This window comes from Spermophilus citellus (genome assembly GCF_964194105.1).
Source record: "Spermophilus citellus genome assembly, chromosome: 18".
In the NCBI taxonomy this organism is placed as follows: domain Eukaryota; kingdom Metazoa; phylum Chordata; class Mammalia; order Rodentia; family Sciuridae; genus Spermophilus; species Spermophilus citellus.
In genome coordinates this window covers 67036698-67057966 of record NC_138200.1, presented here as the reverse complement: position 1 = coordinate 67057966, position 21269 = coordinate 67036698, and positions in this window count along the sequence as shown.

Below are 21269 nucleotides of genomic sequence, written 5' to 3'. Positions count from 1 at the left end.
GGCGAGCAAGTGTTAGTGTGCCCTCCGCCCGCGACTCGACCCCGCGGCGCGCAAGCCCCCGGCCTTCTAGGCTCGGGCGGAGCCGCGGGAGACGAGCCCCAGGCCCCAGGCCTTTCCCGACCCGCACAGCCCGGTGGCAAATGGCACCCGCCGGAGCAGCAGCGGCCTCCGGGTCGTGACCATCGCGGGCATAGCGGGCTGGGCTCCGAGTACCCGCAGCGGGACGGCGTAAGTTCCCGCGAGGGACCGCCTACCTACTCTCCCCGCCCCGGGAAGGACTGTGCCGCGCCCGGGATTTTTCGGACTCGCCCAGAAGTGCGCGAGCGGGCGGCCAGCTGCCCCGGGCTGAGCGCGGGCGGAAAACGAAAGCTCAGGGCTGGTCAAGGTTGCTTTGTGTCCGGCGCCACAGGCAGGCCGGACCAGGCGAGTGCAAAACCGCACAGGTTCCCAGAACAAGCAGCCCCGCTCACTCATTTATCTGTGCACACACACACTCGTGTGCTAGAGCATACACTTAGCACCCACATACACAAATGGTCCACTTGAAAACCCAGTAAATCACCTAGACTCAGACCCACAGGCACCGTGTATGCCCACTTCAGCACACAGTGCTCAGGCATGTGAACGTCCATCAATGCGCGCGCTCACGCACACCGAGGAGGCCCCTGGGAGCTGGAATTCGCATTCTCTCAGGCGTATGCACATCGCGCTCTGAGCCGAACTCACGTACAGCCCAATTCTCCCCCAATCGCCCTGCCAATACTCCCACTGAATCTCCTTCTGTTTGGCTCCGCGGTCCAGAGTTCCCATTTCCCAAGCGCAGGTTCTGATTTCCCGAGAGATGGCAAAGGCCCTGGCAGGAAGTTTACTGGCTCAAAGTAAATATGTTCGGGGGATTCTTTAATAATAATAGAGAATTCCGCGTGCGCGGGGGGAGTTGGCCTAATGCCCCTGTGGGCTCAGCCTACCACCGCGGCGGGGGCCTCTGACACTGCGCGCCAGGCCAGGTTCCGGAAGGCAGGCTGCGCGGGTGGGGAGCGCGGGCCAGGGCGGCCCTTCAGCGCCTGGCTGCTGGCCGGGAGGGGCTGGCACGCACGCCGTCCCTAGCCAACCTCGCTGCGCGGGCTTGCGGGCTAACTCGGGTGCACCGGAGGTGCTGTCGGGCGGAGCGCGGGATCACGCAGAAGGCGCAACGCAGCGCGCACAGACCCAGGTGAGTGTGGTTTTCCAGCGTTCCGCTGGGCGCCGGCCTGGGCAGGGAGAAGGGGGGCAAGGCGTGTTTTCGCGGGTCATCGCGAAGAGCCATACCGCTGTGCCCCAGCTCGAGCTAGGGCGACAGGCGTGTGCCGGGCTTTAAGCCCAGCTTGCGGCTCCTTCAAAGTCCACTGGCCTCTGGGGTTTCTCCAGATCTTTGTCCACCTCTCAGCAGCACCCCCTCCCGCAACACACACACACACACACACACACACACACACACACATAAGCCTTCAACTTTTTGGCAGAAGACGCCTTGACGCCTTCAGGGCGCCTGGCACTGCTGTGCGAGGAACTGGGGGTGGGTGGCTTGCCGGCTTAGCCTGCCGGGCTGTCGCCGCTTCCCCTGGCAGAGCCCGGCTGGGAAGATGGCTCTGGAGATGAGAGAGTTGCTTCCCCAGCCTTGTCCTGCCTGGGGAAAGGGCGAGTGTGGGACATAACCACTTAATATTTATCTGCATACACAGTTGGGTGTTCTCACAGACAGACAGCCGTGGTGGACAGACGCACTCCACTTTCAGGGCCCACTTGGCATTGCTACCCACAGACACCCTCAGTACCTCCAAAGCTTTGCCTTTACCCTCCCAGCCAATGCAAACCTACAGCTCAAGTGCCACAACCCTCCCAGGGTCACACAGCCCACTGAGGGGAGCCCATGCTCCAGGCACGCCTACACCACGCTGTGCTGTATTTGCCCACCAGAGCTGGTCCCACACTCACACACAACCACAAAAACGGCCACCCCACCCCAGCGCATGCCATGGGCACACATCATTATCTCCCCACACACGCATGGCAGCTGCAGAGGACAGCGGCCTGGGTGCTGGAAGGGGGGTTTGATCCTGGGAAGGAGGTCTCCCCACACCTGGCCTTTAGCAGAGGTGAGCCAGTGAGGGGTGCACAGGCACCCACAGCTCTCCAAAAGTGGCAATAGCATCTCCATTCCCCTCTCCCCTTCCTTCACTCCCACAGGCTTCCAAAGTGAGGGGAGTTTACAGAACATGAAGTTGGGGACCCTTTTACTAGTAGCCTCCTTCCCCTTAGGCGCTCTCCAGCTGGGGTTTGCTGCAGATTCTTGGACTAACCCTGAGATGGGGTTTCCTAGCCTCCAGCACACCATAGCCTTTCACATGCACCCCCGGGGAGTTCCTTATGTTTTGGGATAAAGGAACTTCTGCCCTTTAGGGAAGAAGCTGTGGGATTATTCCTTAGGCCTGAGAGCTAGCCAGATTCCGCAGGGGAAGATCTGCAGAGTGGTGCCCAGGGAGAGAGGGGCCCAGCAGCTGGGGTCTTGGGATTGCCAAAGACTAAAGCTCTCCCCAAACCTCAGTCCCTACTGAGGTGGGAGGTGAGAGTGGGGCCTGACCGGGGAGAGGAATGAGCACCCAGTTCTGTAATATGGACCCCCCAATTTCTTGAAAACCACATTCATGGTAAGATGGCTTTTCTGTGAGTTCAGAGACAAGTTCTTGGCTCTTTCGGGGGCCCTGAGAGGTCCCTTTGATCTTGCATTTCTGGAGTAGAGAAGCTGAAGCCCAGAGAGGACTTGGCCCAGGTCAGCTAGTGCTGCGAAGCCACCATCTCTCTGTCCTTCCTCTCTTCCCCTTAGGACAGAAGGGCATGACTTGTCGTCTTCCCAGATAGTCCAGGAGTGGAAAGAGTGCACTTTCAAAATGCTTCTGTCCCCACGCCACAGCCCCGGCTTCCCAGGCTGCAGGGGCTGGGATTCGTTGGACAGCTGAGGGTGCTAGCCTAACAGCCCAAGTGACCTTAGCTTTGGTGCTCTCCACGGCTGACCACGCACCACCCACTGCACGGCTAGGTACACAGCCCTCGGCAGGCATTCTTAGCCTTTCTCTGGGCTACGAATCCCCTTGATGAGCTGTGAAATGGTATCCTCCTGACCACTCCCTAAGGTGACATTGGTGATTCAAGGCTTTGCCTGGAGCTGATTCATGATCCTGATCCCCATCCTCCTGCGCTTTACCCCGGACCCTGGTAAAAGCCCTAAGGTTACCTGCTTAATATTCCCAGGGTTCCCTATCAAGCCAGTCTTGTTCCTCTCCCTTTAGGAAAGGGGCTGGCAGGTTAAGGGGCCACCCTGCAGAGAGACCCTCCAGGCATAGTCCAGTGGTCCTGGGGATGTGGTCCCAGCTCCCACACCTTGGGACGCTGTATAAACTGCAGTTTTTTTCCTCTAAGTATTGGAACTAATTATAACACCCGTTTCCTAGAGGGTGTGACCAGGTTACGGGACTTGATCTACTCAAACAGAAACGAAGACCCCCGAGGCTCAGCCTGGGCCTAGGCTGTGGGAGAAAATGCCCACAGGACCCGTGAGCAGAGCTTCACTCTCAGCCGCGGATCCCTTAAAACTCTGCTCTGGTCCCTAGTCAGTCCGCTCCGGCCTGGCCCCAGGAATCCCCAAATTGGAGGGGGGTGGTGTAAAAACAGCCTGCGACGTCCCCACTCCCCAAGCCCGAGGCATTTTTACTGGCTAATTGCTTAAGTGAAGCCGCCGGGGCCCAGAGCGCGCCGTAACCCGAGCGGGGAACCAGATCCAGCTCGGATTGTGCCCGGACGGCCGGCCTCGGCGGGGGCAGGGCGGCCGCCGACCACCCACCGCGAGGGCAGCCGCCCTGCCCGCCGCCGCCCCGGCCCTGCACTGACGCCGGCCCGCGCCCCCTGGCCCCTGCTGCCCCAACCCCCTGCGAGGCGACGTCCAAACGGTGCCTCAAGGTAGGGCGGTCAGCGTGCGCTGCGCCGGGCGACCTGGACGTTTCGCTCAGGAGCCTGGCGGGTCGCAGGCATCAGTGGAGAAGGGAGCGGGACTTGGCAGGGGAGTGGAACTTCAGGTCCCCGGAGCGAAGAGCAGGAATCAGGATGGGGGTGGGTTCTTTGAGAGTGAAAGTTCAGTCTTTGGGTATAGAGGTCTGTGGTGGGAAACGTTAAGGTCGGAAAGAGAGGGCGCCCCTGCGCTTGGATAGAAACTGATCTGGGTACAAAACGCACAGGACAGGTCTCTGCACACTCCAGATGTGCACCCGCTGTGCTGCCTTCGCCTGCAGAGCACCCTAGCTCGCTGGCCAGCCAGGCCCTGGGCCGCAAGGCCAGGCCAGGCCTCAAGGCGGCCTCATAAGCAGCCTCGGTAGCGCAGAGTGGCAGAGGGCTTCTGGCACCGACGTCACAGGAGGACATGGGTACAAGGTAGTGGTTTCAAGAGTGATGAAAACGCTCAGATGTGCACAATATAATGATGCGGAATAGAGAGGTATTCTCTACACAGAATGTTACAAGGTGTGTGTACCAGGTAACAGGGTTAAGGACACAATTTCTTTGTGTATAATAAGCCCCCCCCCCAGTCCAGTGGTCCTGGAGGCAGAGTATTGCAGGTTGTCCTGGTCACAACCCAGGATACATAAGGACAGCGGCAGGATAAGTAGAGCCCACATGTGGGGCACCATGGGCTGTGTACATGGCACCTGTGAGAGATGTCCCCTGTGATCCCTGTGGGCAAAGAATGCTGCGGGAGACGTGTTGATGCACGCCCCCAGTACAGCACACTGCAAGGAGGAGGATAAGTAGTGACAAATGCTCCATCTGCCCAGGTATCAGAGGGTGGGTCTGGGTGAAGTATGGCCAGGTAAGTGGTAGGCTGCCAGGAGGTTCACAGGCAGCCCCACCCACATGATGGCGGTGATGGCAATGGTGATGGTGGTGATGATGGTGATATTGATGGTGGTGATGGTGGTGGTGGTGGTGACAATGATGGTGATGCTGATGCTGATGAATGATGGTGATGGTGGTGATGCTGATGCTGATGCTGATGCTGATGAATGATGGTGATGGTGGTGATGGTGATGCTGATGCTGATGCTGATGAATGATGGTGGTGATGGTGATGCTGATGCTGATGCTGATGAATGATGGTGGTGATGGTGATGGTGATGCTGATGCTGATGAATGATGGTGGTGGTGGTGATGGTGATAGTGATGGTATAGTAATGGTGGTGATGGTGATGGTGATGCTGATGAATGATGGTGGTGATGGTGATGGTGGTGATGATGGTGATGGTATAGTAATGATGGTGATGCTGGTGACCATGGTTATGATGGTGGTGATAATGATGACGATGGCGATGGTGATGGTGGTGATGGTATAGTAATGATGCTGATGACAAGGTGGTGGTGGTCATCGTGGTCACAGAACTGCCACTGTGATCCAGTAAGCATATTCTGTTTTGACTTTAGTTCTCAGGGAAGACAAGTGACACTCCTACTTTACTTTTGTAGCAATGACTGTTACTGTGGCTGCTCTGGGAAGGCACACAAGCCTAGTGATCTTCAAGCTGTTCTGTGTGGTATGGGAGGGGACACGCATGCCCTGGGTGGGGGGCTGTAAACCCTGACCGTGGAACAGAGAGCACCCTGGCAGACAGAAGACGCGGGGACGTGAGGTGTACAGGATGGGCCAAGTTCAGGAGCAGCTATGACAAGGATTGTCCCTGGCAGTTAATGTCCCCTACAGCCTGCGTGTCAGGAAGAGGCTTCTAGTATGTTTAAAAGAAAGAAAGAAAGAAAGAAGAGAGAGAGAGAGAGAGAGAGAGAGAGAGAGAGAGAGAGAGAGAGAGAAAACCCTCGTGTTGCAGCCCTGAGCTCACCCCTTCCACTTGGCCCTTTTACCCAAAAGCACGCATTTTCCATGACGTTCTTCAATGAAATATTTGACAACATTGCAGCCCGGGAATTCACAGCTCTCTCCCTGCAGGACTTTTGGGAGTTTTCTGGCATTAGCGGTACACGCTGCTCCAAGGGACAGGGTGAGCTCTGGGGACATGGAACCCCGGGCGTTCCCATTCTGGACGCCGGCCACGGAGGGCAGCGCTCTTCCCGCTCTTCCCGTGAGGGGGGCCCCACGGCGTCCCGATGTATTTTAATCATGTATTTTAATCCTCGCTGCTTGGGCAGCTGTTCTCAGACAGATGCAAGAATGCTCCCTTCCAGGGACGTGTGTGAGGGTGTACATGGGGGGCGCGTTGAGCAAAAGATCTGAGGGGCAGAGTGATGACAAAGGTGGGGCAGAGAGGAAGGGCGAGGACCCGACTCCCTCCCCAGCGTGGCACCGCTGTGGAAAGGAGCCGCGGGCGGGCGTGGAAAAGAGGCAAACAAGGGTTCCGAACAGCGAATTTCCAGGGCCAGATATTTCACAGTTTCAGAGCACACGCACACGCACAGGGAGAGGGCACTAGGAGAGAGGGATCCACAGAAACACACATGCAGATTTTTTCTTAATCAAAAGCAGCGATTGGCTCCCAGGAAGCCGCCCGCCCGTGCCTTCAGCCGAGCCTGTGGTCTCCACGGCGGCGGCTCAGAGCTCTGCCCTCGCCCCTCAGAGGCCTTAGACATTATGAAAACAAGTGTGTATTTTAGGGTGAAAATCGAACTCCACCCACCCGGCCAGCCTGGGGAAGGGAGGAGGGGGACCACCTGCAAGGCCCAGGCCTGTGGTCAGCCTGGAGAGGACTCCCTCCACCCGCCATCCCAGTCCACTGCAGCTCCTTTGTCCCAGCCGGGTAACGGCTTTGGCTTTCTAGTGGCCCCCGGGGAGTTTGCCCTGCGGTGGGCTTGGACAGGACCGCCTTTTTGTCTTTGGGTGATGGGAGAACAGCCACGGGCTGCCAAGGGTAGCCCAGTCGGGGAGCTGGTAAGGAAGGATGAATACAGGACAGGGAGCCGGAGGGCGCACCCAGATATTCTAGAGAGGCTGGTCATCAGAGCTCCGGAGGCACTACAGAGCCCGGGACAGACAGGCCAGGAGGCACACGCAGGGGCTGAGAGATTCAGGGCCACCTGGCGCAGGGTCCCCCAGACAGAGGGGCTGAGACCCGCAGAGACACAGGCACAGGGGGCACACTGAGGTAGGCTGACTCCCTGGGTCTGCTGCAGGGGCGGGGTCCTAGGAGAAGGGTGGCCAGAGCCCACCTCCATAGGGCCCAACCTCGGCCTAGATTTAGCACCCCGACCTGGAGCAGGACCCCCAAAGGCAAAGCAGGGTACAGTCCTGCACTGGCACTAGCTCTGAGCCTTGGGCAAATGCCTCAACTCGTGGGTGCCTTGCTTTCCTCATCTTGCAACCTACCCACAGAGCTGACCCAGGACCAGAGGGAAAATATCAGGATTGCACTGTGCAGAGGCCAGTGGCAGGCCCAGGTGGGTGGGCGTCGTAAATTCAGACCATGCCAGAAATGTCAAACGAATAAACAAACAAATATAACTATGAGTAATCAGCAACTTGGGCCCTGTCTGCTTAAGGTTTGGCTCCACTGCTGTGTGACACAGGGCCAGTGAATTTACCTCTCTGTGCCTCATTTTCCTCCAGTGTAAAAGAAGAACAAAGGAAATCCCTCTCTTCCAGTTAGTTAAGGCATTAGATAAGTTAGTAATTGTTAGCTGTGGTAGCTATTCCCTGCGGGTGCAGAGGCCCTGTTAGCCTGGTTCTTTGGGGGCTGGTGGATGGCATTCCTCACTTTCGTGTGTGTGTGTGTGTGTGTGTGTGTGTGTGTGTGTGGTGGAGACTGAATCCAGGGACTTGTACATGCGAGGCAAGCACTCTATCAACTGAGCTATATCCCCAGCCCTCACCCCATTTTTGTGACAGCCTGTAAAACTCTATGGAACCCCAGCCTGGGGACTTGGCCAGACAGGACCAAGAATTTGGTGGCGTGGAGACAAGTCAGGGGATGTAAGGCCACCTGTGACTTTAAACAAGTGTCTTCCCCTCTGGGAAGTGCCAGGTCAGAGAGCGGCCTCCTTGGCTGGTGGAGAGCTCACAGCAGAGGATAGAGGATAGAGGCAGCAAAGAGGATAGAGTCTCAGTGAACCCCTGCCCCTCAGGGCCAGGCTTCGTCCTGGTCACCCCCTGCAGACAACAGTACCCTGAACCTGGGGTGACCACCGGGAGCTGGCTGTTGTCCAGCCCCATCTGCTGGGTGAATTCTGAGCCACTTCTCAACCTCTCTGGGCCTCCATTCATTCCTCTCCTGCACGATGGCAAGAATAACGTCCTCAGGCTGCTATGAAGACTGGCCCAGGACGGACTGTCACTAGGGAGCCACTGAGCACCTCCTGACTGCTCAGAAACTGCTGCAAGGCTCATTTCACAGACAGGAACACAAGACACAGCAGGGCGAACAGAAAGGGCCTAATAAATGTCAGATTGTTTTAAAGCACTTCCCTCCCTCTCAAGAAGGGTGAGGGTGCAGACCCCGTGGTGCTCCACCTTGGGCAGCTCCAGGCAGGGGTAGGAGGAAGGGGGAAATGACCTCCAACTCAGATTAGGCATGAGGGCAAGCTTCCCGCCCCAGCCTCCCACCAGGCTGAATAATAAAATAGCAGCCCCTAGCTAGCAGACGAGTGAAGCCAAAGGCAGCCTCCAAAGCCCTGGGAGGCCCAGCTGACTCCCACCCCCACTTGCTGGCCTGGTCCCCTCCCGCCCAGTTTCTGGAAAGGGGTGGCCTCCTTGGCTCCAGACCCTCCGCATGTGCCTCTGCTCCCATGCTGCTGGGCAGGCAGCTCCTGGGGAAGTTAGGAAGGTCCTCACCCAGACTGTTTTCAAGGCACAGAATCGGAACAGAGGCCTTTGAGCAAAGAGCCCCCTTGGACAGCCGGTGCTTGGCCCCTGAGGGGTCAGGGGGCCCCTGCCCCACTCCTCCAGAAAAGACCTCCAAGAATTCCTTGGGGTAGGGCTCTTTCCCTCCAGGCTACATCCCTGGCCATTCCCCGCAGCCCTTTAAAACAATTCTTATTCTGCCTCTTGGTCAAGGCTCACCTCATAGCCAGCCCACAATTCTCTACCCTACAGAATCTAAAAACCAACCGGAGGAAAATCATAAAGCAACCACTCAAACTTTCTAGTCCTTTTATTTTTTATTTTGAAATATATTTTTTTCCAGTGCTGAAATATCCCAAATCTTTGAGCAGTGGGGTCCACGCAGACTCCAGGGCCGGTCCTAAAGGAACCCGCGACTCGCTCGGCTCACGTCCGCCTCCCGCCCTGACCAATCTACTTCTCATCCTGCTTTTTTCTCCTTTCTTAATCGTTGGCAATTAACTACCTGCAAAAATTCTGCCCCTGCCCTAGAAGATGTTCAATTCTAGCTATTTTAGAAATTACGAACTTCAAACTATTTGGACTCTTTTGTTAGATCCCAAGGTCCGATGAGTCCTTTCCCTCCCTCCGCTGCGCCTCCCTCTCGGTGAAGCTGGGGAAGGAGTTAGCTCCTGGCTGGGCTGCAGGCAGAGCTTCTTTCTGCTCCGCTGGGTGACTGTCCCCCGCCCCCAAATTGGCTTGAGACCCACTTGATTCTCATAATCAGGCCTCGAATTCGCCCCTTGTGGGAGGGAGTGCGCCCTCGCGTTTGCTCCGCGGAGGCGTTTTCCGGAGGGGGTCGCGCCGGGGAAGCTGCCCTGCGCCGCCGCCCACCTGCCCCCGACTTCTCTCTCGTCTCCTTTTCAAGCAGCCAAGACTCACTCTGGTTCCGCTCGTCTGACTCCATTTCTGTGCGTCGCCTCCCAGAAAGAATTGTGGAGGGCTGCCGTTCGGCGGAGGCGGTGCATCGCCTCCCGGGTGAAGCGCAGAGCGCGGCGCGGCCGGGGCCCCGCGGTCTGGCGGCGCCTTCTCTAGGCCCTGGGAGCGCGGAGGCTGCGTGTCCACCCGGGCGCGGCCGCGGCGGGCTGGTGCCGGGCGAACCGGGCTGGTTCCTGCTGTTCCCGTGTTGAGACGATGCAGTTCTTTTAACCGCGGTTTGGGCTAATGATGGGTCCTGCTGGCGTGGACGCCGTGTTTATTTTACCTCCACCAGCCCGGGGGAGGGAGCGCGCGCTGGGCGCCCCGGGGAGGCACGCTGGAGCTGCAAATCCCCAAACTGATGTGGCTGGCGAAGGGTCTTAGGTGCCCCCTCCTATCACGTCTTTCTTCTCGCCAGCGGAGCCTTGCTTTGGCGGCACCAGTGACGGATTCAGCCTTCTTTTCCGAGAGTTTGGGGCAGAGGACCTAGAAAGTCCCTGGGGCCCAGGGCCGCGCCTGGGACCCGCGGCCTTAGGGAGGCACCTTTTGGAAACGAAGTCCAACTTGGTCGCTGCCTTTGGAGGTGGAAAAAGTGCCCAACCCTGGGTACCAGGGCCACCCTTCAGCTAGGAGGAGAGAAGGGTGCTATGGGTGGGGACCTTGGTGCAGGACACCAGATGCAACCTAGGTTGGTTCTGGAAGGTGACTACTAGATCTGAATCTGAGGTCATGAACTGGGGGTGCCTTGAATGGACCCCAAACCCCACCGCTGTCAAAACCAAGAAATGCTCTTCGCAGTGGGTGATGGCTCGGGATGTGTCTGTATCCCGTTACTGGGAAAGAGGGAATGACCAAGAAGACATGCGCTGAAGCAGGATCTTCAAGGAGCTACCACTCGGATATTTCTGGCTACATTAGGGGGAATTATCCCGGAAATGGTCTCCTTGCCCACCTGCCTGTGTCCATACAGAGGAACCTGGAGTCTGGCCACTGCCAAGCCTGGTGGATTTCCATTACAGACTTCAAAACATCCCCAGCTTCTATTCCAGCAGGCTCCTGGCCCAACGAAACGGGAGGACAGTGGGGAGCAGAGGGGACAAAGCTTCAGGAGACTGGCCACGTGCCAGACATCCTTGAGAACAGTGGAGGTGCTGGTCAGAGAACCAGGCAAGAGAGCCAAGGAGAGCCTCCAGGTGGTCTCTAGGTCCACTTAACCGGCTCCGTGGACCCTCGCCCCACCGCTCTTGCTGCAACTAGATCCCACCCCAGCAAGCCCAGGCCTCCTTCCCCATCTCGTCCCACCCCTCTCCGCGCCAGGCGTCCTGCGGAACAGAGACCTCGCCGGTTCCAATTCAATTAGCGCGCTTCCAGGCCGCCTCGGGCGAGCGGCGGCTTCAATTAGGGCTGCGCCCGCTGGGGCGGGGGCGGGGCGGCCAGGTAAAAAGGAACCAATTTGCCCCGAGGCTTTATCAACAAGTGGCTTAACTAGGAATTTGCGTTGACAACTCGGCACCTCGGTCGGGCTGCGGCAGGGATGACAAGCTGAACGGTGGGGGTGCGACCCGGGAGCCGGGAAGCCTCCCGGGGGCAGACGCGCCCGAGCCAGGCGCGGCGAGGACGGAGGGGACCCAGGCACCCGGATCTTGCCGCCGGGACAGGGGGCCCGGGTGGCTGGCGAGCGGGCCGGTGGGCGTTGGACTGTCTTCCCGGCGAAGTAGGTGGCCGTGTATATTTTTGTTCAAGTGGTGTTTATGTTAATGAGCAAAGGATGGAATTACAAACAGCCCGCCGATCCGCGCACGGCGGCCGCCGGAGACTCGCCGAGCTTGCGTCCCGGGCCCAATCAAAAGACGCCCGCGCTCCGCCAGCTCGGGACCTCCCTTCCTCTAACTTCGTGAAACTGTGCTGCACCCTCTCTCCAACCCCCTCCCCGCAGCCACACGCACGCACACACAAAATGGGAATTCTGCAGTCACCCCCCTGCTCGCCAAACCCGGGGACTTTGCAATCCCTCCTGCCTCGCCCTCCGCCCTCCACAGCGCAATCAAGTTTGTGGAGGAGAAAAATGCTCCTTAAAGCCCTGCAGTGCCCTTTTCCAAAGGCTCCTCTCCTCCTGCTCCGGCTCTGGTCTCCTCGCCCCTTCTTTCTGCCTCATGCTCAACTCTGCCTGGTTTTGACATTGGGTTCTCGGCCCAGCTGCTTTTTATTTTTTCCTGTAGAAAAGGAGTTGGGCTTTCCAAAAGCCGCCCCACTCTCCCTCTTTCCAAGAGAAACTTTCATCCTCCTTTCCCCCAACAGTTCCCTCTTCCTCCCTGATAGGAAAGGCCATGGCTGCGTTTGTCCGATCCTTTCCCTCTGGTAATGAGGACTTCGAGTGGGAAAAGCAGAGACAGGAGGGAGCACCTTGGGAGAGGCTCCTGCCAGAGGGGCTGCTGGTGGCCCTGGCCCATGGGACCGGTGGGGCCTGGACTAGGGCAGCGGCGAACACACTCCCCAGCTCTTCAGACACTGCTGCGAGATCGCCACAAAGGAGACCCAAAGGAATGGACAGTCCAGGCCCTGTCTCGCCTTCTCCTAGAGGACCTTGGTTGGGGAGATGTGGGTGACCGCACCTCCACAGCTCCTCAGCCTGTGGTGTAGACGTGGCTCCTCGCACATTCCCACCACCTTCCCAGCGGTTCAGCCCGGGTTTCTGGCGGGTCAGGCTGCCTTCAGAGAGGAGGGAGGGAGCGGCTAACACCTCTGCTGGCGCCTGGGACCTGGAGAATCGGGACCTCCCAGCAACATAGGGATGGCATCCCCACCCTCACCCCCCATTTTGAATTCCTGCTTTGCCAGGACTGCAAGGCCGACCCGAAGGACTTCAGCAACGCTCTGAGGGCCTGGAGCACCTGACCTCTGCAGTCTGCTTAGCACTGGGCAGTGAGGACGGCAGCCAGGGGAAGACACAGACTCTCAAGGGAGAGGGGGAAAGTAAGGGCCTTTGCCTGGCCAGGGCCTCTCAGGATGCAGCCTCTAACTCCAAGGGTTAGGCATGGAAAATGCTCACTCGAGTGTGTGGGCGAGTCTCAGGGCCCAGTCCCCATGTGAAGGCTGCCCACCCTCTCTGCTCTGCCACCTTAGGGCTGGTGCTGAGCCAGGAGAGGCTGAGGGGCCCCTTTGCTTCCAGGTCAGGAAGCGTTTGCAGTTGCCCTGTTGGGGGCAGGTGTTCTTAACAGGACATCAAAAGGTCCTGGGGAGGTGCAAAACTAGGTGTGTGGCTGCATTTTGGGGAAAAACATTGCCTTCACTTTCAGCCGATAAAATCGCTAACACTGGCCCCTCCCGCATAAGAACCACCAAGACAGAACAAAGTGGCCTAAGTCACCGTTGTTGGCACCCCCCTTCTCTCAGAGAGCTACCATTTGTCAAACCCGTGCGCTGCTGACACTCGCTTGACGGGTTTTGTAGCCTTGATATTGAGCAGCGAGGAGAAGAATCCCAGAAGAGAAAGAGGGGTGCGGCCACGCAGCTCCCTCCCCAGCTGCTGGACTGAACTGGCCCCGCTCCCAGCGGCTGCAGAGGTCGCAGGCTGTGGCCCGCCCACGTGTTTGGTGCTGAAGCTCTGGGGTCACAGCCCCCAGGTGGGGAGACCCCACCCCCCTAGCGCTCTGCTGTGTTCTGCACGGGGCGTTTGTAAGCCAGCACGGGTCCAAGTCCAGACACCCCTGAGCAGGTGCGGGCCAGGCTTCCTCCCCGGCTCGCTTGGCTGCCTCGCGAGATGCGGGTGTGTGCGGGGACACTTCACGCCGGCATTTAGCCTGCCGTAATAGATGGTGAGGGGCACCCCGTAGCTATCCTTGCGCTTGGCTCCTCGGGACAGGGTAGCTTTTCTTCTGGGAGCTTTGGGAAGCAGGTTAGGCGAAGAGGGAGTGTCGCGGGGGCCCCCCACCAGGGATAGGGGTCATCCTAATCTGGTCACGCCCGGGGATCCCGGGGTCAGTCCGCACTGGGCCCGCATGGCGCCTGCGCCCTCACCCGCCGCAGGTCTGGGCGCCCCAGACCTTTCTCCGCCGGCACCACTTTCTCTTGGGCTGCGGATGCCAGATGCCAGTCCTGCACTCGCTGGCGGGCCCTTCGGTGCGCCCCAGCCGTTTTCTCCATCCTGCAATTAAACTCGAGGTCAAATATCTCCTTAACGACGCTATCAGGCCAGCGGCTCATTATGGCGTATATTTAGCCATAAAATACGGGTTGTAGCGAGGAGGAGATGAAAATTATTGTGTTCTGGGAATGAATCCTTTTAGCAGAAACCAGAGCTGTTATTTACCACGGAGAACTAAGTACAGGCTCGGTCTTCCAAGCGACCCCGGCAGGACCAGCCGCACTTCCAGGCCCTTTCCGGCTTTGCCTGCGCGCCACCCCCCCCCCCCCCAGCCGCAAGCCTGGCACCCGGTGCACCACCAACCCGGCGGGAGGCGCTGCCTTTGCGCGCTGCGCGGAGGAACCCCGTCGCTGCTAAGGGAGCGCTGACAGCACGGTGCTTGGCCTCCAGAGCTCCCAGCCCACTCGCCTGTCTGCAGCAGGAAAGCCTCTGCCCAGGTTGTCGGGAGAGGGCACAGAGCCTGGCAAGCGGTGGAACAGTGTGGAGACTGATTGGACTCGGAGGATGGCTCTGCTTCTGCTGAGTTGCCTCAGGGCAGTTACCCAACCTCTCTGCACCTATGTGGCCCATCCAAAAGGGAAGGAAGTCACACTTGGCTCTGGGAGCCTCATGTGAAGGTCGAAGTCCTGCGCCAGGTCAGGAGAAGTTCCACCCAAGATGGATGAAGGCAAAAGAAGAACAGAGACGGTTGGGGCTATGGCCCTGCCTGGGTGAGGCCCTGGGTTTGATCCCCAGCGTAGGGAAAAAACTCAGGAGGATGTCAACAAAAATAACGTGTGGGGCTGCTGGAATGAATGGATGCGTGGGTGAGTGACGTCACCTGTGCAGGGCTGTGGGGGACTTGGAGTCCAGGGTTGGACGGCTCAGGCTTGCATGGGGCCAGACCCCCACCAGCTGTGCCCGCCAGCGTGGGTGACTCATCTCCCTGGTCCAGACCCCAGGCTCTCCTCTGTGGGCACCACCTCACCCAGAATCACCAGGCTGAGGGGAGACTGCTGCTGGGACCCCAGGGCTCAGCTTAAGGTGCCCAACAGGACTCCACCCCCCCTGCCCCTCCCCGACATCCTGGGTGTGGGGCACCCCCGTTGGAACCAGAAGCTTTGAGACACTCTGAGGATGCTAAGGCTCACCCTAGCAGTGTGGGGGATTGGGTGGGCGGAAGAACCCCCGACGTTTGCCTCTCCGGAAGTGGCCGGTGACCCACAGCTGCAAATATGTGGAAAAACCAAAGGAGGGAGTCCCCAGTCCAAATGTTTGCTAAGGTCTGCAGCAGGGCAGATTAATTGTGGGGCTGGTGGGTCTCCCTGGGTGGGCCAGGTGTGTCCTGGAGCCAGCCACCCCACTAGCCAGGGCCCGATTTTCCTGGTTTCTGGGATGGGCAGGACAGTAAACCTCCCATCTCTGCCTCCGACATCCTGCCTGGAGACACGGGGGCTTCTGGTGGATAGGCGTGGGCAGTGTTGGGGCAAGAACCTGCCCTCCAGCCCCCCTCCTATAACCTGCCCCCAGCAGCCAGGTGCCAGCACCCTCTCCCGGAGCACCCCCTGCCTCCCTGGAGTGCTGCCTGTGCACTGCCATCAGTGACCCATCTGGAGACAGGCAGCCTGGGGTGCTGGGCTCCTTCTGAACCCCCAAGAGGGGGAGATTGCACACTGTGGCCATTTTCAGGGTTGGTTGTTGGCAGCTCTGGGAGGGAGCCCTGAATGGCAGTGCTGTGTGACCTCAGGCAGGTCCCACCCCATCTCTGGGCCTGTTGACTCTCTGAGAACTGGAGGTTCTATAATAACTTTCTGAAGGCCAGGCCGACACTGATGGTGTGACGGTCCTTCTCAGTCCAGCGGGTGTGTCTCTCCATCACAGCACATGCTGCCTTCGTGACGATGACGCATGTGCCTGGGGCTTCTCAGCCATTTGGTCTTCCCAACCCTTTGAGGCAGGCATTTTATTGTCCCCATTTTCAGATGGGGAAATCGAGGATCAGAGAGGTGGACTAGCCAGCTTCGAGGCACAGGACGACTTCCATTGGGTGTCGTCATCTGTCAGCTCCCTGCAGCCATGAGTGATATCTGTGCCAGTTGGCGATTAGGGATCTGAGGGGGGGAGTTCATTCTGAGGTGACTCTGGGATCCAGGCTCTCTGATAGCTCAGTGGCTGGGGACATGTCACAGGGCTCGTCACATAGACGGCCACTTACCTTAGAGTGCATGAAGCCAAGTTGCAAGATGCATTTTTTGTTGGTTATTTTATATGAGTGAGAGGTTTATTCCTGTAAAACCGCGTGCATTAAGAGCTCGGCTTGTGGGACGGGAGCCCGAGGGTGAAGCAGGACAGGAAGTCGCAGGCAGCTGGGTGCCTGCAGGGCTGCAGGGTCCCTGAGTGCTGGCCAGGTGGACCCAGTGTCCCAGCTGGACCTCCTGTGCTCTACTGCACATGGTGGGCTCCCGGGCTGCTCTGGGGACTGTGCTGGGCTGGAGGGTCCCCTCTGAGATGACAGATGAGTCTGGCGTGAGACTCCTAGATGCACACAGCCTGTTACTTACGGCAGGAGAATCTGCTGCCCCAAACTCTCACTTTGCTGGAGCCACTGCTCCAAGAAGGAGGCCAGAGGGCCGCCCTGGACCTGGGTCCCTGGCCCGCCCAGCCCCCACCACAGGAGCACCCTCTGTTCCCTTCTCGGGCCTGCTCTGCTGGGTCAGAGGACAGCCTGTGCTCCTGAGGTGGCCTCTGGCCTGCTCTGCTGGCCTTCCACGGGCTTCACAGCTGACCTCCAGGAGCCAACGCTGAGGACCAAGATGGCTGGGGCTGGCATTGGGCCACGGGGGCCCTCGTGACGGTGGCACTGAGCCTGTGGCTCACCCTGCGTGCCAGAGCTGAGCCTCCTGTCCACCCCCTCAGTCAGTCCCCAGAGCAGTGCCATGAGGGAGACCTCAGATGAGACACGGGCCCAGGGAGGTGGCCACCTGCCCTCGGGCTCCCACTGCGAGGGGTAGCGCACCCAGTTCTGAGGAGGGTCTTCGGGGCCCCTGGTCCTGACTCCCGGCCAGCTCTGGCACCAAACTCTGGACCTGGACTTGGGTACAGTCGTAAATAGAAGGGCCTGGGGCCGGCTTGCCCTTCAGTATTCGATTTGTCCCCTGAGCTGGGGCGACCGTTTGGCCTCAGGGCACCTGGAGACCCCCGGAGGGGCTCGGGTGGTTTTCCTGAGGAGGGAGGCTCTTTCCTGCACTGGGGCTTCTGCGTCCAGGCGTCCGTCCCTCAGGAGGCCACTTTTCCAAACAGGATCTGTGAGGAGGTGACCTGGTTCAGGGAGGGTCTTGGGTGCAGAGGGCCTGGTTGAGCAGCGGCCACCAGCACAGCCCAGGGCTCCCAGGGCTCAGGGGAATGCGAGCTCCTGGACGAGCTGCTGAGGACCCAGGGGGGTGGGGAGGGGGAGGGACCGGCTCTGGAGGTGGGGACACTATTTTCTTTGCTTTTGAATGTTTTATTTGAATGTTTTATTTTTTCCATGATCCAGAAAAGAAGCTCTTTCTGGGGCTCGCAGGGACAGATGGTGCCGAGGGAGAGGCAGGAAGCTCCAGAGGTCATCGGTCACAAGGGTGAATCCAGAAGGAACCACCCAGAAGAATGGGAAGGAATCCGAGGCATTCCCGGCCGGAAGGAAGAGTGCAGTTTGTCTCCTCTCTCACTGCGCAGGGCCAGTGGCTGTCCAGTTGGCACAGCCTGGCAGAGCCCTCTGGGACTAGACCCCGCGATTCATGTGGACGCCCGTCCTTGACGTGCTGTTTTTTTCTATTTAATATTTATTCTGAGTTGTACTTGGACACAACACCTTTATTTTATTAATTTTTATGTGGTGCTGAGGATGGAACCCAGGGCCTCGCACGTGCTGGGCGATTGCTCTACGGCTGAGCCACACCTCAGCCTGGTTTTATCTTTTAAAAACCCTGACAGGTATCAGAGGAAAATAATTTAGTGCTTGTTGTTTACTGCAGTCAGCTGGGGCCGCCTTTCCCTATACTTTTTGCTGGTGCCTGTGGCTGTCCACCCCGGCCAGGTACCTGCACACAATGTGATGATCTCATTTGGCTGTATCCCTCCCGCTACCTTTAGGGCTATCTTAACAAAGGCCCTTTGTTAGGAGGTGACCCTAACAGGCAGCTTACCAACAGCCCATGGTTATTCTGCCAGTGCCAGGGGCTTGGGTGCCAGCGGGTTGCCAACGCCCTCTTCTGAGAGCAGGAGGCCAGGTGCTCTCCGCGTCCCTTTGGTACCACTGATATCCCAGCAGAGACTCCCCCAAGACCGTACCTGGCACTGGAGGTGGGGACACATGGCAGTGAGGATTTCAAAGAACAAATGTTGGGGACCCAAACAGTCCCTGGCCTTGCTCCATGAACTCTGGCGACGGGCACACCTGGGCACTGCGCACCTGGGTGAAAGGTAAGCAGGACAGTGCACACTCGAACACAGCAGGCTTCTGGATGCTTCCAGGGCTGTGGCCAGGGCTTCCAGGGAGGTGCTGCTGTTTGGGATCTGCCAAAGTCTGGAGTCGGCGGCGGTGCCCCGAGTAGTCACGCCTCTTCCCTAGGCACTGGCCACAGGGTCCACACACTCAGGTTTCCTTGTTCTGCAGCACGGGGGTGGACCCCAGGACTTCAGGGGCGCTGGGCAGGTGCTTCACCTCCAAGTCACCCCATTCCCTTGTGTTTGAATTGGTGGCACTTGATACAGGGACCGGTGCATCCAAAACCATGGCCCAGGCCGGAGGACTGCGGCCAGCGCTGGGCCTCTGGAAGTGACTTGGAACAGCACAGCACCCACCTGCCAGGAGAGGCTGTGAATCTCCCAGGGGCAGGTGGAGACGCAGGGGGCCCCTCCAGGGTGGCTGTGCTCAAGAGACCCCAGCCGCCTGCCTCCTGAGGTCCCAGAGCCGCCGCCTGGGTGTGGAGGCCCCTGCTGTGACGGAGCACCCGAGTGGCCCTGACTCTGAGTGGCAGCAGAGCCGGCCTGGCTCCCAGCACCTCCCCAACTCCCACGCCTGAGCCGCTGCACCTCGCTGACTGAGCGCCCAGCACCTCGGCTGCAGGGGTCCTGGGAGGGGCAGCCCAGGGGAGGTACATTGGGCAGAGGCCTGGGGGGTGAGAGGTCAGACAGGCTGGGAGCCGAAAAGGAGCCTCCTGGTGAGAGGAGTAGCATGTGCAAAGGCCCCGAAGCTCCAGCTGGGCAGTGTCTTCAGGGAGGTCAGTGTGGTCAGTGGGATTAGGGAGTGGAGAGAAGAGAGAGGGACAGAGTGAAGAGGGGGTGGCAGGCCATCCTGCCCGTCGGCCAGGCCGTGGAGAGGGTGGACTTTGTTCTGAGTGGACGGCCACTGTTGAAGGTTCCCGGTGAGGAGCATGACGTGCGCTGGCTGTTTAGACCCCTTGGCAGGAGCTCAGGGGCCCCTTCCCTGAGCGGTGGGATCTGTGTCTCCCTGAGGCAGAACCACGGCCCCGAGAGGCCTTGACCAGCAGAGCACCGTGGAGGTGACGACGTGGTACCTGTACAGGCAGGGGAGGGAGGTGGCAGCTCGCTCATGTCCGGGCCCCTACTCCACTCTGAAGCCCTGTGCCAGGCAGGAATGGCCCAGAGAGACCTCCAAGGGCGAGAGCGGCCAGGAGCCCTGTGCTGGAGGTTTCCCAGCCCGGGGCGTCCACAGGAGCAAGGGAGCGGCACAGGACCCCAGCGCGGCCCCTCACTCTGATGCCGGGTTGCACGGAGACCCCGAGCCCGGGCCCCACCCAGCCCCTCTGCACTTCAGACCCCAGGGCTGTGTGCAATATCAAGGTGGTCTAGGCCTCTGCATTTGGGCACGGTCTGATATCCGGGCTCAGATAACAGAACAAAATCTGATTTGCATCATTTTTAAAGTAAACTTTTTATTGAGATATGACAAATACACAGAGATGTCCACAGATGAGCTTGTGGAGTTCTCAAAGCCAGCACTCTCCTGAGCCCGCCCGGGCCCAGGTGCCTTGCCCCACCAGCCTAGGCCCGTCCAGGTCCTGTCGTCCAACACCGACTGGGCGCAGCTGCAGGGCACTGCTCTGTGCCTGCTTCCTTCACCCCGAGCTGTGGTCAAGTGCCCTCCAGAGGGTGGCACGGAGCCCTAGTTCATGCCCGGTGCCACATGGTGCCCCACCGCGCCGAGCCAGCTCTCCTTCCCCTGGGGAGGCGCCATCCTCCCCATGGCTGTGGACACCCCAGGACTGTCTTTGGGTGAACGTTGGAGATTGTTTTAGGCGTCTCTCAATGTGGAACAGAGGATCCTGAAATTGCGTGTTTAACAGAGAACAACCATTTCCTTCTTCCTCAGATTTCTCTGGGTGGACGGACCCAGCCTGGGACCCTGGGCTGGAGATGCTCAGTGGAGCGGCCACAGGGAAGACGGCCCCCTGAGCCCATCGAGGCGTGTGAGTGTCGATGCAGGAGGCTGCCCAGCGGCAGGACAGCGGGGAGAAGTGTGTTGCGTGAGCGCCTCACGGCGGGGCGCCCGGGCTGCACCCCCAGGGTGTCTGGGATCTGAGCCTAGACCATAGGGGCCCTCAGGGTGGTGAGGGAGCTGCGTGTGCACAGAGGAAACTCGGGGGTCCTGTGTCCAGCACAAGATGCCCAGAGCAGCACCACCAGGTGGAAGCAGGACCCGGAGCCAGGACGGGGCTGCAGCGCAGGGGCTGGGCTCTGGAGCCAAGTCCCAGCCCACAGCAGGGCCCTGGGCCAGTTCCTTACACCGTCCAGAACAGGCAGCAGAGAGGTGGGCTGGTGCCAGTGGGCTGGTGTAAGGTGGGTTGGTGGGACGTGGGCTGCCACCCTCCTGCCCGAGGTGCAGTCCCAGGAGGAGGGAGGGGCACAAGTAGGAAAAGTGCCAGTTGCCACAGTGTGACAGCCACCGACGAATGGTCACTAACTCAAACCCAGGTGCACGGCAGAGACAGGTGGCCCTGCGTCCTGGGAAGAGCAGATTGGTTGTCGTCCTGCTTTTTTATCCAGTTTAGACAAAGATGGGCAAAAAAAAAAATCTAAAAAATAATGAGTTTTTCCAAACAACAGGGACAGACGCACACAGACGGCCAGGTGGTGACACACAGAGCCTGGAGGGTGCACCAGCCATCCCAGGAGCCCAGGAGCCCAGGAGCCCAGGAGCACGGTGACCCCGGGAGCAGGAGGCAGGGCGGAGGCTCCCTCCCAGCCTCAGAGGAAGCAGCCCTGCTGCCCCATCAGCCCTGGCCTTCGGAACCCAGGGGAAATGGATTTCTGCTTCTCTAAGCCA